This window comes from Perca flavescens, chromosome 16 (assembly GCF_004354835.1).
Source record: "Perca flavescens isolate YP-PL-M2 chromosome 16, PFLA_1.0, whole genome shotgun sequence".
NCBI classification, from domain to species: Eukaryota; Metazoa; Chordata; class Actinopteri; order Perciformes; family Percidae; genus Perca; species Perca flavescens.
In genome coordinates, this window is record NC_041346.1 from 26,950,625 (window position 1) to 26,966,977 (window position 16,353).

Genomic DNA, 16,353 nt, shown 5'->3' on the forward strand with positions numbered 1-16,353 from the left:
TGTTTGTTCTGGTTATTCACACACACACACACACACACACACACACACACACACACACACACACACACACACACACACACACACACACGTGAAGGTGTATACAGTATGGGTATATGTACATACTATATACGGTATACATATACACCTTCACATGCATATACAAACATGCATATACTGTATGTATGTACGTATCCACATATATGTATCAACAATATAATTGCACATATATTTAAATAAAAAAAATTGCACATATATACTGTGTAGTGTACAAGTCTTCCATATAATTCCCATGTATACAATTTCGTAAGCATAATCAAATTAACACTAAAAGTAGTTACTGTGCATAAGATATAGTACATACACATCTAGAAACGTAAATATACATGCGCATGCAAACAGGAACGTATTTTCAGCAGGTACGTGGACACGTAAGCTGCATGCTGCATGCAACTTGCATGGATATAATGCCAGCAGGATAAACAATATGATCCAAATGATGTGCAACATGCAATCAGCTGCAGCTGACTCATCAAAACTTCCAAAACTTCAAATACAGATTTAACTCATACGCGCTGATTAACGCTGACTTTGTAGGGTTTTATTCACGTTATTAATAATGCCTCATGTTTTAGATGTCCATCCTCTGTCCTCAGAATAAGAAGCCGTCCTTCTACTTAGTACTACTTCCTCTGCACAGAGGGTTTGTTTTAATCTCTTATAATCTCTCTCTGTGTGTAAAGAGGACATCGCGAGAGGACACACTATTTCGTGAACCCAGCGACGCGGCCAGTTTGCAGTCAAGTGGGCCCTGTCAAGTGCGTCGGGAGCGTGCCAAATGCACTTTTGGTGATTTCCTGGCCAGGCTCCGTTGGCGCACCTGTGGCAGTGGTACACTTGGGCACGGGGTAGTATCAGAAATAACGCATTATCATACATTATGGGTTCGTTAGAGGCTGTGACAACCATGGGCAACCATATTCACTACTTTTACTCCCTTTAATCAATCACAGGGCTCTCCCCGTCATGACGCACTGACAGTTTGGGAATCCTGGAGAGAGTTTCCCTTAGGAGGGCCTGGGGGTTATTATTGCTGACAAACTGGGAACAAAATTGTTGCCCATTTAATCTTTATATTGTCCAGTCCCGCCAGGATTTCGCGATTTCACAATCGCAACAATTCCCGCTAATTCAATCAGTGTGAATTTGGTGCGACTCGCAATTTTGAGCAATCAACGCAACTTTTCCGCAAATTTGACCAATAACCAGACTTTCCCGCGACTTCAACCAATCACAGCAGTCCAGACTTTGTGTCAGTGTGTGACTCTGAGAGCCACTGACCAAACGGGAGTGAGAACGGGTTGACTTAACACACGTACATCAACCCGTCAAATTCATTTCCTTGTTTGTGACATGAAGACGAGACGTGTGTGACTCGAATATCTCACATTTACCAACAAAACGTAGAGCGAAAACATTTCAGACCGACCTGCCAACCTGTATACATTTTAACATCAATGTACGCTGTAATGTTTTTTCACTCTAAAGTCGCTGAAAGCTGCTGTTGTTTCAATCCTGTCGGCTCTGCAGCAGGCGGGGCTGCTGCTCAGTTCCCTCCCCCGCGACTGACGCCACGCACACACACACGCACACGCACACACACACACACACACACACACACACACACGCAGGAAAAACCGGAGATGAGACGTACAGGATGACCTAAATTGAGGACACCTACGCTCGTTATTGTAAAGTCCAATAAGTCCTTTATCAAACCGTATGAATGTGTGTCCCAGGCCAGGAAATTAACTAACAATGTAGAGATCAACAAGCCACTGACAAATTTGATTCATTCAATAATAATAATTTTTTTTTTTTTCTTAAATCCACCAGCCATTTTTATATTATTCCAACATTTGCAGCATCCTGAGCCTTTTTGGTAAGGTTACTAGAAAAACTCAGCCCGGATTAGTTTTATTCTCCCCGAAACAAGTTTCCTTTTTATTTTTAAACAAGTACTGTATAGCAAAAGACATCGCAACTTTTTACAAAAGCTCCTGCAAAAATCAGGCATTTTGGGCCGGAACAATCTCAAAAAGAGGCCGCGAAATCCCGAAGGGACTGATTGTCACATAAATGCGATCCTCATAATGATCCACAAATAAATTGGGATTCTAAATAGTACTACACAGTGTTTTGTTTCTGGGAGCACAGCTATAAAACTGATCTCTAATCACATCATGTTGCCTTTTTGGTGACATACAGAGCTGTATTTATTATTATAAAATCCGCATTTTCATGTTCTAGAGTAAAGTTGTTGCTGCCACAACAATTCAAGTTGTTAAAAACATGTTTCACTGTACAATAAAATTATTCCTTTGCCACTTCCACTCTGAATGCTGTTTACAAGGAAACACGCGGTTTAAAGAAATAAATACAAGAAAATAAATATATATAATATAATAATTCACTAAGTTGCACATATTACCAAACTAATTCATGTTTATAAATTCATCTGCTTTGCAGATATAACAGCATGTGCCATCTCAGGAATCCATTTAATCAAAATGGAAAATGCCAAATAGGAATACCCACCAAACAGAATCCAGTTAGCATCCAGACACATTAGTGTGAAAAAAAGGAACTTTGCTGAGTGACAAGTTTCTCCATGCGGCCATTTAGCAGGCTGAAGTAGAAAGGGGCTCGGGTCTGTGTGAGTGATGGCTTCCTTGCCCTGTCTCTTCTCCCGGCTCACCACTGATGGATTAAAGCTCTGGACAGGTTTCAGCCCTATTGATCTCACCTGCCATGGCTGCTCACATCAGTTGGTGTGAGGGGGGGATAAGATGGGATAGAGAGCATGAGGAGGCGATGTGCGCGTTTTAGGGATGTTTTCGCACTCGGCCGGTTTCAACTTTTTAGGTGAACTCTAAAAACAGATTAATCAGCACGTGTTGTCAGCATTAACTGTCCGACTCGAAACCCTGAACTCTGAAAACAATAAAAAATAAAAAATCTGGAAATTAAATTCAAAAAAGGAGAACTTGAAGCAAATTAGCACTAGGTTTGTAGAGGGAGAGGGTGTAAGCTGTTTACTAATTAAATGAGCCAACCTATTTTCACACTAAATGAAAGTCATCTTGTTTACGACTGTAGGACGACTCAATTCTGACTTAATTAAACTGTTTATCAGCACGGTTATACGCTGTATATTGTCATTTAAATTCCAATATACAAATACAGACACAAAAAGAACTGAGAATCTACAGCCATGGTAGCAGCTCTGTGAGACTGTACTTATGCTCATTCAGCTTAGAGCTGGGCAATATATATCGATATTATATCGATATCGTGATATGAGACTAGATATCGTCTTAGATTTTGTATATCGTAATATGGCATAAGTGTTGTCTTTTCCTGGTTTTAAAGGCTGCATTACAGTAAAGTGTTATATTATTTACTATTATTTGCCTTTATCCACTCAGTCATTATATCCACATTACTGATGATTATTCATAAAAAATCTCATTGTGTAAATATTTTGTGAAAGCACCAATAGTCAACACTACAATATCGTTGCAGCATCGATATCGAGGTATTTGGTCAAAATTATCGTGATATTTGATTTTCTCCATATTGCCCAGCCCTGATTCAGCTCACAGGTAACGTCCGCATGCTAACATGCTGATGTTTACATGGTATAATGTTTACCTTGTTCACCATCTTAGTTCTGCCACTGGCGCCAAAATAGGGGGGACAACAAGAGTTCCTAGGATGCTCCTTTTGAGTCGCCACGCCCTTATCCTTTATTCTTATTTAAGTATGTGCATGAAGCCTTCTCAGAAGAGCGCCGCGCACTGCAGAAAGACTTGCACGCTCACCGCTTGTTGGTGAAAAACAAATATGGTACCATTTTGATCTGTAAGTACCCTGATGAGAAGAGGGATGCATTTCTTAACATATTTTAAATTGAACAAAAACAGTAGGCTAGGCTGAGATGGAAAGGAAGTTGACCAGCCTATTACATTATCTCGTCTTCATGTCACAAACAAGGAAATGAATTTGACGGGTTGATGTACGTGTGTTAAGTCAACCCGTTCTCACTCCCGTTTGGTCAGTGGCTCTCAGAGTCACACACTGACGCAAAGTCTGGACTGCTGCTGAGTTCAGCATATTGGCATGCTAACATTTGCTAATAAAAAAAAAGAAAACACAGAGGCTGATGGGAATGTCATTAGTTTTGCAGGTATTTGGTCATCAGCAAGAGCATTCGACAAATTAATACTTTTGACCTGATGATGGCGCTGCATAGAAAGTTAAAGGATCACCAAAGTAAGTGAGAGTGAAAGACTATTAATTAGTGGTGCACGATATATCGGCCGCCGATATAATATCGGCCGATATGGTCATTTTTTTTACACATCGGTATTGTTCCGATGTCAAAATAGGGCCGATGAATAGGGCCGATGTGAATCATTCCTGTGTATTTGACGTGTGTAGGCTTAGATGTGAGTGTGTGAGAATTTAGATTTAAATCTGACCTGTGGAGGGCAGTAATACGCTTAACAGCGTCTATACTGCTGAAATCAGAAGAAGAAGAAGAAAAAGTGTGGGCGGGGATGTTGGTTTTTGCAGACGGAATCTGCCGCGAAGTGGGACCGAGTGGGACACTGGAAACTTTAGTAGACCACCGGCTTTCGGTGGGTCGGGGGAGAGATGAATGTTCGGAAATAAGAGGTTGCTGTTCGGTTGCTGTTCGGTTGCTGCGGCCCGCCGTACAGCTTAGTTTGACCAGCGGGCAGCAGTGGCGGCCGGAGTGGGCAGCAGCGGCGATCATGGGGGGGACATTCTAAGCAGTGAAACGCAAACGGGGGCTGGAGTATAGCTAACCTAGCTAGGTGGAAAGCTAACGCTAGCCAGCCACCTGTTCCATCAATCCTGGTTGCAAGTGTCTGCTCATTAGACAACAAACTGGAGTACATCCAACTTAAACAAAACTCCCATCGCGAGTTCAGAGACTACTGTGTTTTTCTTGTTGTGGAAACATGTCGCCGGGTAAGAGTGGAGATTTTGTTAACACGGACTTGTGCAGAAATTAGCTGCTTGTATCCAACTAAATGCTAACTGCTGGGGAAGTTTGTGACTAGTAAATGCCGACCGTTCTACATTTCACGCAAATTTACAACTGTGTTTATAATCTGCTACATTTAGCTATTGCACACACACATAAAGTTCAGCTAATGCATACTAGCATTAGCGCTTGGTTGACTGTAAACACCTGTTTCGTATGTCGTTTTTATATATTTTAAATGTGTAACCATTACAGCCATGGTGAAATGTTGTTTCGTGTTGAAATGACAATAAAACACATTTGGGTTGAGTTGAATGCTGCCTCACTGTCGGTCTGTAGGTGGATGTGGCTTGGGAGTATAGTCTAAGCAGCGAAGCAAGTGCATTCTGGGATTTGGTGTCTTTCATCCATATGAGCAAAAAACACATTTTCTGGCTTATCTCGGCCTAGAAGGCACCAATTTCTATAATTTCAAGGGTTAGGCCTAAACTTTAAGTACTTGGCAGTTACTGTACTTCCAGTTCAGACTGCAAAAGCCAGTGTCTGTTCAGTCCAGTTTGTTCTGGCTCCATTTTCACATTTTACCTCTTTCAATACTTTTGAAAAAAGGGGGGACCAGAGGGTGTGTGCCAATTACAGGGGTATCACACTTCTCAGCCTCCCTGGTAAAGTCTACTCCAAGGTGCTGGAAAGGAGGGTTCGGCCGATAGTCGAACCTCAGATTGAAGAGGAACAATGCGGATTCCGTCCTGGTCGTGGAACAACGGACCAGATCTTCACTCTCGCAAGGACCCTGGAGGGAGCCTGGGAGTATGCCCAACCGGTCTACATGTGTTTTGTGGATCTGGAAAAGGCGTATGACCGGGTCCCCCGGGAGATACTGTGGGAGGTGCTGCGGGAGTATAGGGTGAGGGGGTCTCTTCTCAGGGCCATTATTTTATTATTTTATTTTTATATTACCTTTATTTAACCAGGAAAAGACCCATTGAGATTAAAAATCTCTTTTTCAAGAGTGTCCTGGCCAAGCAGTACAACCACACATACAAACACAAAAACATTAAAAACATAAAACAACTGAATCAGCACATCCCTCGAAGTCAACCACAATCCTAAAAATATGCCAGGCAAAACATCTGCAGCCAGATGTGGCTGCCTCCAAGTCATTCAACACCCTGTTAAAAGCGACCAATGAGAGCAGCTCATTACGTTTCATGGATTTGTTCCAGGTAGAGGGAGCAGCAAACTTAAATGCCGTTTTCCCCCAGTTCAGTTCTAACCCTTTGGAACAGACAGAAGGAAAAGATCCTGGGAACAAAGATTGTTAAGGCCTGAATATTAAACTCTCTTCTGCTTCTGGGGCAATTTCTGATTTTCAAAGTCGGCAAATTTGCCAAATTCTGCGTTGAGTGTGGCGTAATTGCAAGTTGAAAAAACAGTTTCCCATGTTGTTGGTTTGGCGCACCAAAACTAGGTGGGCCAAAATCTATTGTGAACCTAAATTGATATGCGGGCCGGATCAGAATGCGCGAGGGGCCGGATTTGGCCCGCGGGCCGCGAGTTTGACACATGTGATTTACACTGATATAGGTCAGAAGGTAGGATGGAAGCAGAACTAAAATGGCCTTGTAGTTGAGGGGAACTGAAAAATATTTTCCGTCCTCCTCAAAGAGACAACTCGTTTGTTTTTTTTCTTGCCTCACTTTTTCGGCTCACTTAAAGATAACTGAGCATGTGTGAAAACAGCCCTGGGGCCGTGTTTGTCACTGCAGATTCACTATCGAGAGTCATTTTCGTGTGGTAGACTATCACCATCCTGCATGCCGGCTTATCTAACTAACTGATAAATAACAGTCTGTCACAGTGATAACAAGGTCAATTCAATAGGCTGACCAACAGCAATGTTTTCCCTAAAGCGTTGAGCAGTCACATCTGATGCCTGCACTGACCTCCGTGCTAATGAACAAAACACAGAGACAGAGAGGGAGGTAGAGAAAGAGGGAGCAAATGAATATGAATGAAAAGCAAATCTGTCAGAAACACGCCTCCTTTAAATAACCCCCTCCCTCATTCCCCTCCTCCACTCCTTCCCTCGTGCTCCCACCCCCCTTTTCCACCCTGTTATATTTTATTCTCCAACGCGTGGTGAATTTAATAAATATATGCAAATGTGTGCTGTGGAACATGACGAGTGTAAATCAGGCGAGGATGTTCTTTGAGCGCTGCCGAGATTGAGGCTGAGAGCTGACCCCGGGTTAATCATTTTTCACTTCCCTATCGCATTCAATTCTGCTGCTGCTCTGTGTGTGTGTGTGTGTGTGTGTGTGTGTGTGTGTGTGTGTGTGTGTGTGTGCAATCTGTGCTGGAGGAAGCAATACAGAATTTCACTACAAACTTTGTACACATGATTAGGAAAATATTTGCTTTAAAATTTATGCAAAATGTGATGTCAATACTTTCAAAAAAATTCATGTTCAATCTGGATTTTGGTATTTCACAAGTTTGCTTTAGATTTATTTCTTTAGCGGATTATTTGCACATTTGAATTGAAAGCAGGTCTCCTTTAACTGCTTTGATTGTGATTTTGAGGAGTTTTCCTTTGTTCCCCCTGTTGTTAGATTGTTGATTGTGAAGTAAACAGCACGATGCTAACGCACCTCGGTAAATGGACTGGTGCATAATTACTTGTATTACAGTGCAAGCCTGCAAAATGTTCACACATCGTTTGCCAGATTGACAGTGCAGCTATTAATACTGTTACATGTAGAGATGTATATCACACTACTGTTTGTTCCAACTCCATGTGTAGGTTACCATTTTTAAAGAACACAAGTAGTCGGCTGTATCATTCATCTTTTCTAAATGTAACAACGCAGGATATAAGCAGAGCTGCAGCTGAAATAACATGACTGTAAAATCTTAGGAGACATATTTAACTCTGACTGTGGATGTCAGGTATGGTATTTTAGCACTGGTACAGTATAGCATGCTTTAGCTGCAGTGTGTCACAGTGCACCACGCGGATCAGATGATTCTGATTCTTTAATTACGTAGCGAAGTTAGCATTCATTTGGAGTCATGTTTGGCCATCTGATGAATTTCAGTGCAGTGTTCACTCTCCTTTTAGCTCGGTTGTGTTCTCTAAATTTGTTTGTCTGCCGTTTGGTGCAGACAGAAAATGTACAGTGGGTTTTTAGAAAACAGCTTCCTGCGGCCACAACAGTAAGGTTATTGCCCAGAAAACCGAAACAATGAGCTGAAAGATGATAAAACGCTCCAAAGCTGAAGGGAACCACAGAGTTTGGTGCTAATGCTCGGTTGGTTCATCACGACACACAAACAGTATGCAAAGTCATTTCATCCAGCTTAAATATAAAAACATTGGTTCTAGCGGCTTTACATTTCCCCTTATGTAATGTAGCTAAAAAGTAGAACATACTGCCAATGCTAAGTCAGGTTTTGAGTATTGATGCTGGTGTCTTGGACTTTGCGTGTATTGAACTTCTCTGCTGCTATTGTCTTCAATCACCTCGTTTACTTCAGAGAAAACACACTACAAACATTTGCTACACATTAGGGGTGTGACGAGACGCTTACTCCACGAGACGAGACACATCACGAGATTGGGTTCACGAGAACGAGACGAGATTTTAAATTTTTTTTTAAAGAAATCCTCAATGATGAAATATATGAATGGAAAATAGTTTTTTTATTCAACTGAAAAATCACAAAATGCAAAACAATTTGTGTGCATTTTGAAATCAACTATTAATGATGAATGTTATTTAACTTTTTTTTACTATTTTAATGAATCATATGCAGTAAAGGACGTGCAAACACTGCAAAATGTTTTGTATAAACTCTACCAACTGGCTTCTGCCTTGTACAATTTCACATGAGAAATCTAACTCCTTTCCACAAATCGAACATAAAAAAATAAACAGTATGTGTAAATAAAATAAATATGTAAATAACAGAAAAACTTTAAATGCAAACAGTAAGTGTATCAATAACCAAAGTACTGCTCTCTCAAAACTACAAGTGCAAACAGAAACAATTTTTTTCTATAAGATAAACTACACAGAACAGCCTAAGATATGGTCATGTTCTTTTTCAAGAATATAAGCATGTCGACTATTTCTGGCAGCAGTTGAGACCTTTGGGCAGTAACTATGTCTCCTGCAGTAGAAAAAACACACTCACTTGGAACTGAGGTAGCAGGGATGGAAAGGTATGCTTTGGCAAGTGGAGACAGCAAAGGATATTTAGGAGTTGCCGAAATCCGACATTTTCCACCACAGAAAATGGCCTCGTATCAGCTGCAATGAAAACGCCTATGTCCCTCGTTATTGCCGTGGCTCTTGCACGGCAATTATTTGCAGAGATGCAAAGGCTTTTAGAGTTGTTTGGCCTTTTAATGTTTTCGTCGCGGGTGCTGTAGTTGGTAGAGAGCTGTGGTGGTGCTGTAAGTGTTTTTGCATAGTGCTCGTGTTAGCCGCGGTATACAGCATTTTTTTCTTACAATGTTTACATATTGTGTTCGTCTTGTCTGTCACTCTTTCGCCGTTTATTATTTCCGCAGGAAAACCAAAATGTTTGCACACAAATGATTTAAAAGTGGCAGGGGGATCTTCAATAGTAATTTCACGCTCCATCACGCTGACATCACATCGCCTCACGAGACAACTTTTCACCTCGACGAGAAATCTCGTCACGTTTTAATCTCGCGAGATCTCGTAAAACGAGATCTCGTCACACCCTTACTACACATACAGTACATATATATATTATACATATATATTATTCTAGTTTATATATACACAGTATATATATATATATATAAACTAAAAGTGTGAATCTTCACTGATCTCCCGATTTGATTACGATTATCATGTCAGCGATTCAATTCGATATCTCGATGCATCACGATGCGTCAAATACATTTTTCTATTAAATTCACGTAGGATATTTAATTCATAGCTTTTCAAGCTTCAAAAACAAAACATTCTGCAGTGCTCTAATACTAAATAAATTGGATACATAAAACTATACAGCACTGAGCACATGGCACTTCCTGAATGTGCAAAACATAACAGAATATGTAAACAGAAATGTTGTTAGGCCTACATTAAATTGTAAACCGAAATAACCGATTATGAGCGTGCCGATTATCGATGCAGCATCGTCCACGATTCGATGCATCAACTATTTGATTCATTTCAACACCTCTAATATAAATTAGAATAACATTAAATATTCTAGATTAAGCTTCACTTATTTGTGATTGTAAATAATTGATGCAACATAATAAACTCACTGGTGGCTCTGGTGGCTTCAGAGTCTACAACTTTTAAGATAAGTCATCTTAACACTTTATGTATCACGGACCCAAGTGATGCCCGAGCTACGGTTGCAGTTTGCATTCTTCCGATTTGATTATAACATTGAATATGTGTACAGTCTGCCGCTATATGGCTTCCTATTATATCTTCAATAAACATTTTACAAAATAGTATACAGTCACGACTGTGAATCCTTATTCTGCATTGAAGGCAGCTGGCATGACAGGACAGTAAAGTACACTAAGCTGTTTCTATTCATCTTCTACGAGAGATTAGAGAACTAAATCGACTGGCTGCTCATTTTAGTTGACTCTTGTTAAATAATAAAGCTGAAAAACGATGACAACAGCATCATTGCGACGCTTCACAAGTAGCAAGTACTGTCTAGATTAAAAATGTTCGACACTCACACCACATATCATTTGTGCAGCATCGTGTGGCTGTTTAAAATGAACATATTTAACATTGTCTAATACCATTACGGGTTGCTGGCATGCAGAAAGGAGTCTGTGGTGCAGCTCATTCGATAACATTTCGCTGTGGTCTCTCGTTTGTGGTTTGCAACTCAACTATAACCGTTCTCAACATTTCATCACGATTATTGAAGGACTGGAGAAGAGCCCGTTTAGAGGATATGCTGGGGTTTTCTTATGGCCATCAAATCAAATGAAAAGTCCAAAACCAACAATGAACTGATCCAAAGCTGATAAATCTTAGTCCTCTGTGCCTCTGAGCTCTGTTGTTGTCCAAAAACTATTAAAAACACATCAGTGAGGCACACTGTTGCACTGGCTGACATGTTCCTTCATCACCATGAACACACACACACACACACACACACACACACACACACACACACACACACACACACACACACACACACACACACACACACACACACACACACACACACACACACACACACACACACACACACACACACACACACACACACACACACACACACACAGTAGTTTACTTTGAGTCAATCCCACACACACTGTCCTGCTGCCACAAATACTCACTAATGCAACAAATCCCAGGCTGAAAAAAGTCCCCAAAAAGCACTAATTACTCCTGTTTGAATACATTTACAATAGAACACAATTTTCCTTTAACCCCTTTATTACCATTTGTCAACTAAATATAAACATTTAACACGTGTTTACAACACTCTCTCTTCTAAAAGAAGTGTTAACAGTGTAAACATATTACTAGTATTCTTATTTTCTATTACCTATTATATTTTATTTAGATTTTTTTTTTTAAATGTATTTTTCTTCTTTGTTTGGTAGCATTTGAGCTACTGTAACAATTGAATTTCCCCAGTGTGGGATCAATAAAGTCTATCTTTTCTCATCTATAAGGTTACAGATAATAATATAGTCAAACACAATAATAATAATAATAATAATAATAATAATAATAATAATAATTCTGTGTAATAATATAAGATATGTCTTTATAGGAGTTAGTTATAATTGTATTGAACATTAATAAACACTTAAACATGTCCTTATAGCTGCTTAAAAACTAGACTACAGCGTGTTAGAAAGCATAAATTAAATGTGTCTGTGCTGCTTATAAATACTAAATAGGGAGGTTCTAAACTGAATACTATGTTATATTCTTCATAGAGGTGTAAATCGATATGACGATACAATATATTGATTCTTTGGACATTTATATGATATTTGCTAGGGGTGTTGAAATTAATCATTGCATCGCGATGCAGACGTGGATGATTCTGCATCACCGCGGTGACAGACCATACTCGATTATTGCCTACTGATGCCTACTGATTTTTATTTATTTTTTGCCTTTTGTCTGCTGTGTTCAGACTCCGCTATATCCAGGAAGTTTCTTTTTCTTAAAGTGCTCATATTATGCTCTTTGGCTTTTTCCCTTTCCTTTATTGTGTTATATATCTTTTTTATACAAGTTATAGGTTTACAAAGTGAAAAAGCCCAAAGTCCTTACCATATCCACCAGAAACCACTGTTCACCAACTGCTCCAAACAGCTCTATTGTAGTCCAGCCTTTACTTCAGAGACCAACGTGGTCACTTTGTAACACACGTTATAATGCTCGCCTAGCTGCTAGCGTGGCACGCCCTCATACTCTGCTTCTGACTGGCTAGTAGTCCTTACCTAGGTACTGCGCATGTGTGACTCCCAACAAAGATGGAATAGAAGTGAGTGCCTCACTCTGTAGCTCAAGGCCCGGACACATAGAGCCGATAATCGGCCGCTGGACAGTCTGGCGAGGTCAGTGACTCGAGTCTGTTCGGTGTGTTCCGTGCCGTCATCCGTCCGAGGGGCCGTCGTCCTTCATTTTGGCCGATTTGACTTGTATAATCGGCGGGGCGTGCACTGCCGGCAGTCGGACTCAAATGACCCATCTGATTGGTGGAGTGCTATCCCGGAAACGGGGAGCGGAATAAGAGTGACTGAAGACTCTCAAAATCTGACGAAAATCTTTTAAACTGACCTTTGTCGATCTGAAATGAAGACAGATTCAGCGACTGCACGGCCTATTTCTCGCTTAAAATGTTTTCAGAAACACGTTTCGGTGAACTATCTTCGTAAAATATGAGCTAGTATTCTGAACAAGCCACCAGTCTGTCTTTGAATTTCTGGAGAAAACAGACCCACGTGATTTTATCAAACCATATAAACCTATTCTGGTACAACCTCTAAATACAATTATGAACCTGAAAATGAGCATTACCACCACTGAGGTGCCCTTGAGCAAGGCCCTTAACCCCAACCGCTCCAGTGGAGCTGCTCAGTGGCCAGCAGATCAGACTGAGGTTGTACTGGACAGCTTCCAGGTATGAATGTGGAACTGTGTGAATGTGATCAGGGCGTTCCTGCAAAAGAGAGGCTGCCTCTCAGTGAACCTCCCCTGAATAAATAAAAGTAATAATAATAATAATAATAATAATATGAGCACTTTAAGAGCAAATGCAATAAAAAGGGGAGTTCATGTGACTGCTTGAATTTGTTGATGAAAACCACGTGTAGCAATATATAATACATTTGAGGAGGTGGGGCATCGCAATGCATCGGGATATCGAATCGTCTGAAATTTGAAATAAGGGCGCATCTTAAAGATATGTATAGATATTTTCACTTTGCATCGTTGATCATTAAATCGATAACTCGATCCAGATCGATATATTGTTATACTCCTCATACTTCCTGCATACATTTTGTTCATCCTGTATACAAAGTACTTTGTCATCTGAGCTAATAAGAAGAAAGAATAAAGTAAATACAGAGCAGCGCAGTAATGCCTTACCGCAAACACAGAGCACACAGACTATTCGTTCTCTGCGGCCTGAATCAAGCTGTAGTGCTTCTTCAGGTAAACAACAGCAGAGAAAACCCTGGAGAGGCTTCCTATAGAGCAGCATTCCTGCCATCTCCACATACAGTCCAGCACATTTCTGTCCTCTCACCACCACAGGCTTATCTCGGCTCGCTTTCAAATGATTGCGCTTCTAATCAAACGTAATTTAACTCCCTATCTCAGCCCTCCTCACCCGCACTCGCTCACCTTCACCCATCCTCACCCAGTAGCCCCTAGCCCAGGGCCTGTTGCCAAGGCAACCGGCATCTCATTTCTAAAGTGTCAGTTTGCATTATTGTCTTCACGCTTTGCAGCAATAACCTCTCTCTCTCTCTCTTCTCTATCTTTTTTCTCTCCCTCTGTCTGTCTGTCCCTCTATCACACATACACACAAATACTTATAAACCAACCCTCTCTCTCTCTCTCTCTCTCTCTCTCTCTCTCTCTCTCTCTCTCTCTCTCTCTCTCTCTCTCTCTCTCTCTCTCATATTTTCAGTGCTATCCACTTGAATTTCCCGTCTTTCTCTCTCACATACATAATGCAAAGCAATAGAGTATGTAACTGTGTGAAATACAGTGCCTGTCCTGCTGAAGACATTTGGATGTTTTCAAAACATTGGCTTCTTTGTGCCATACTTCATATTTTACCGGTAAAAAAAAGAAAAAAAAGCAATAACACCGTGGATAACGGATAATTGAAGCGGTTTTGTTGGCAGATGTGGAAGAAACATAACCACATGGTCAACGGAAGTAAAGACAAATATCAGAAAAAATACAAAAGGCATGTCCAATCTACAAGAGGCCATGGAATAAAAGACCCTTGGAAGCAGAGATTATGGCTGCACAATATATATCGTTTTCTTCGCCGATATCAACTGCCGCACTACACACATCACAAAAGGCTGTGACATATCGCAAAAGACACTTAAGAGATTTTTTGTGTTAGTTCAAGGAAAATATCAGTAGAAAACTGCACTTTAAAATGTAACTGGCATTCTTCTTTTAAAGGTGTCAATTCAATGTTGGAAATCATTTAATTTAATTTGTTTTAAATCCAACAAGCAATTTGATTGGTTGTATTTTAGCAGAATACTGAAAGCAGCAGAAATGGGTACACTTTTACATCTGTTTATTTATCGCAAGTAATATTGTTATCGAGATATTCAACAATGTTATCCCATAACGCATATTTTCCTCATATCGTGCAGCCCTAGCAGAGATTTAAGAATATCGTGATATATGATTTTCTCTAAATCACCCAGCCCTAAGCTCAATACAGTAGGCCTATACTGTATCTTGGAGTTCTACAACAAAAGTGCCTTTAATTGATTAAACCCAAGTAAAAGTAGTGTTATCTGTGTAGAAGTGTACTTAGATAATAGTTCAAAGTAGGTCAGTTAGAATGTCTCTCTCTCTGAGTAAACATTACTGTGTTACTGGGATTTAGGCACCAAAATAAAATAAAAATTGCATTGAATGTCAATGCACAAACTAGTGAAACAACAATTATTATTATTATTATTATTATTATTATTATTATTATTATTATTATTATAGTATATATATATATATATATATATATATATAATTATTATTATTATACAGCGCCCAAACCAACAATAAATTCCATTTCTATGGATGGTACTATGCAGCCTGTAGGCTACATACACCTGATTATCAATTATAATACACAATGCATTCCTCACAAGTATTAACAAGAGAAGACACACATCTCAGACAACTAGCAACGCTAGCTACATAAATTAAACAGCCAGAAACTTAAAGACTCAACAGCAGAATAAAACATCCGGAGCAACAACTCAGAGATGTAGCTATATAACGTTAACCAATACAAACTTCAGCTGCAGCCACAAACACACATATTACAGCAAAAAAAGAGAGACTGCACCGTTTTTACATCACAACATTGAATGTGTTGTTGTCCTCACCTGTCTGAACTAGGGTTGGGTACCGAACGAGACGGATTGCACTCAGGCTTTAACTGACGTTACAAGCAACAGAAACTTTACTGCACGTTAGCCTAACGTTAGCCCATAGCCTTATTAAAGGCTAGTAGCTAGCTTATTAAAACACGGTTAAAATACATAGCTAAAGCTAAACGGTCTGAAGTGCGACTAGGAGGCACCAGGGGGGTGGATACTAGCAAACTTTGGGCCTCTGTGCTATATATTATTATAACTGTAAATAATGTATTAAAGTTTCTTTCTTTCTTTACCTGCAAAATGATCTTTTTCATAGCAGACATGTTGACCTGTCGACATGTCATAGCAGGAAAAGCACAGGTGTATTCAAAACCATTACTGATGGCTGCATTCCACTTAGGAGAGGCCCTGGTATTGGGCATGCTGACTCACTGAAATAGCTTACTGGGACACTTGATGGAATGGAGCCATCGTTAAGGTTATTAATTTCACCTGTGCTTTTCCTACTATGACAGGTCGACATGTTAACATGTCTGCCGTGAAAAAGATCATTTTGCAGGTAAAGAAAGAAAGAAACTTTAATACATTATTACATTATTATACATTACCTTGGCACAAAAACGTTTGAGAAAGGCTGAAGTAGGCT

General features: G+C 40.0%; 1 long non-coding RNA gene across 1 annotated transcript in view; it reads right to left on the reverse strand.

Annotated features, from left to right (window-relative positions):
• The window catches only part of LOC114571418 (uncharacterized), a 39,529-nt gene extending 23,438 nt beyond the window's left edge, over window positions 1-16,091 (reverse strand). The window contains exon 1 of the long non-coding RNA XR_003694639.1: window positions 16,001-16,091. This is a non-coding gene — a long non-coding RNA (uncharacterized LOC114571418). The remainder of the gene's footprint in view (window positions 1-16,000) is intronic.
• Between the last annotated feature and the right edge of the window lie 262 nt (window positions 16,092-16,353).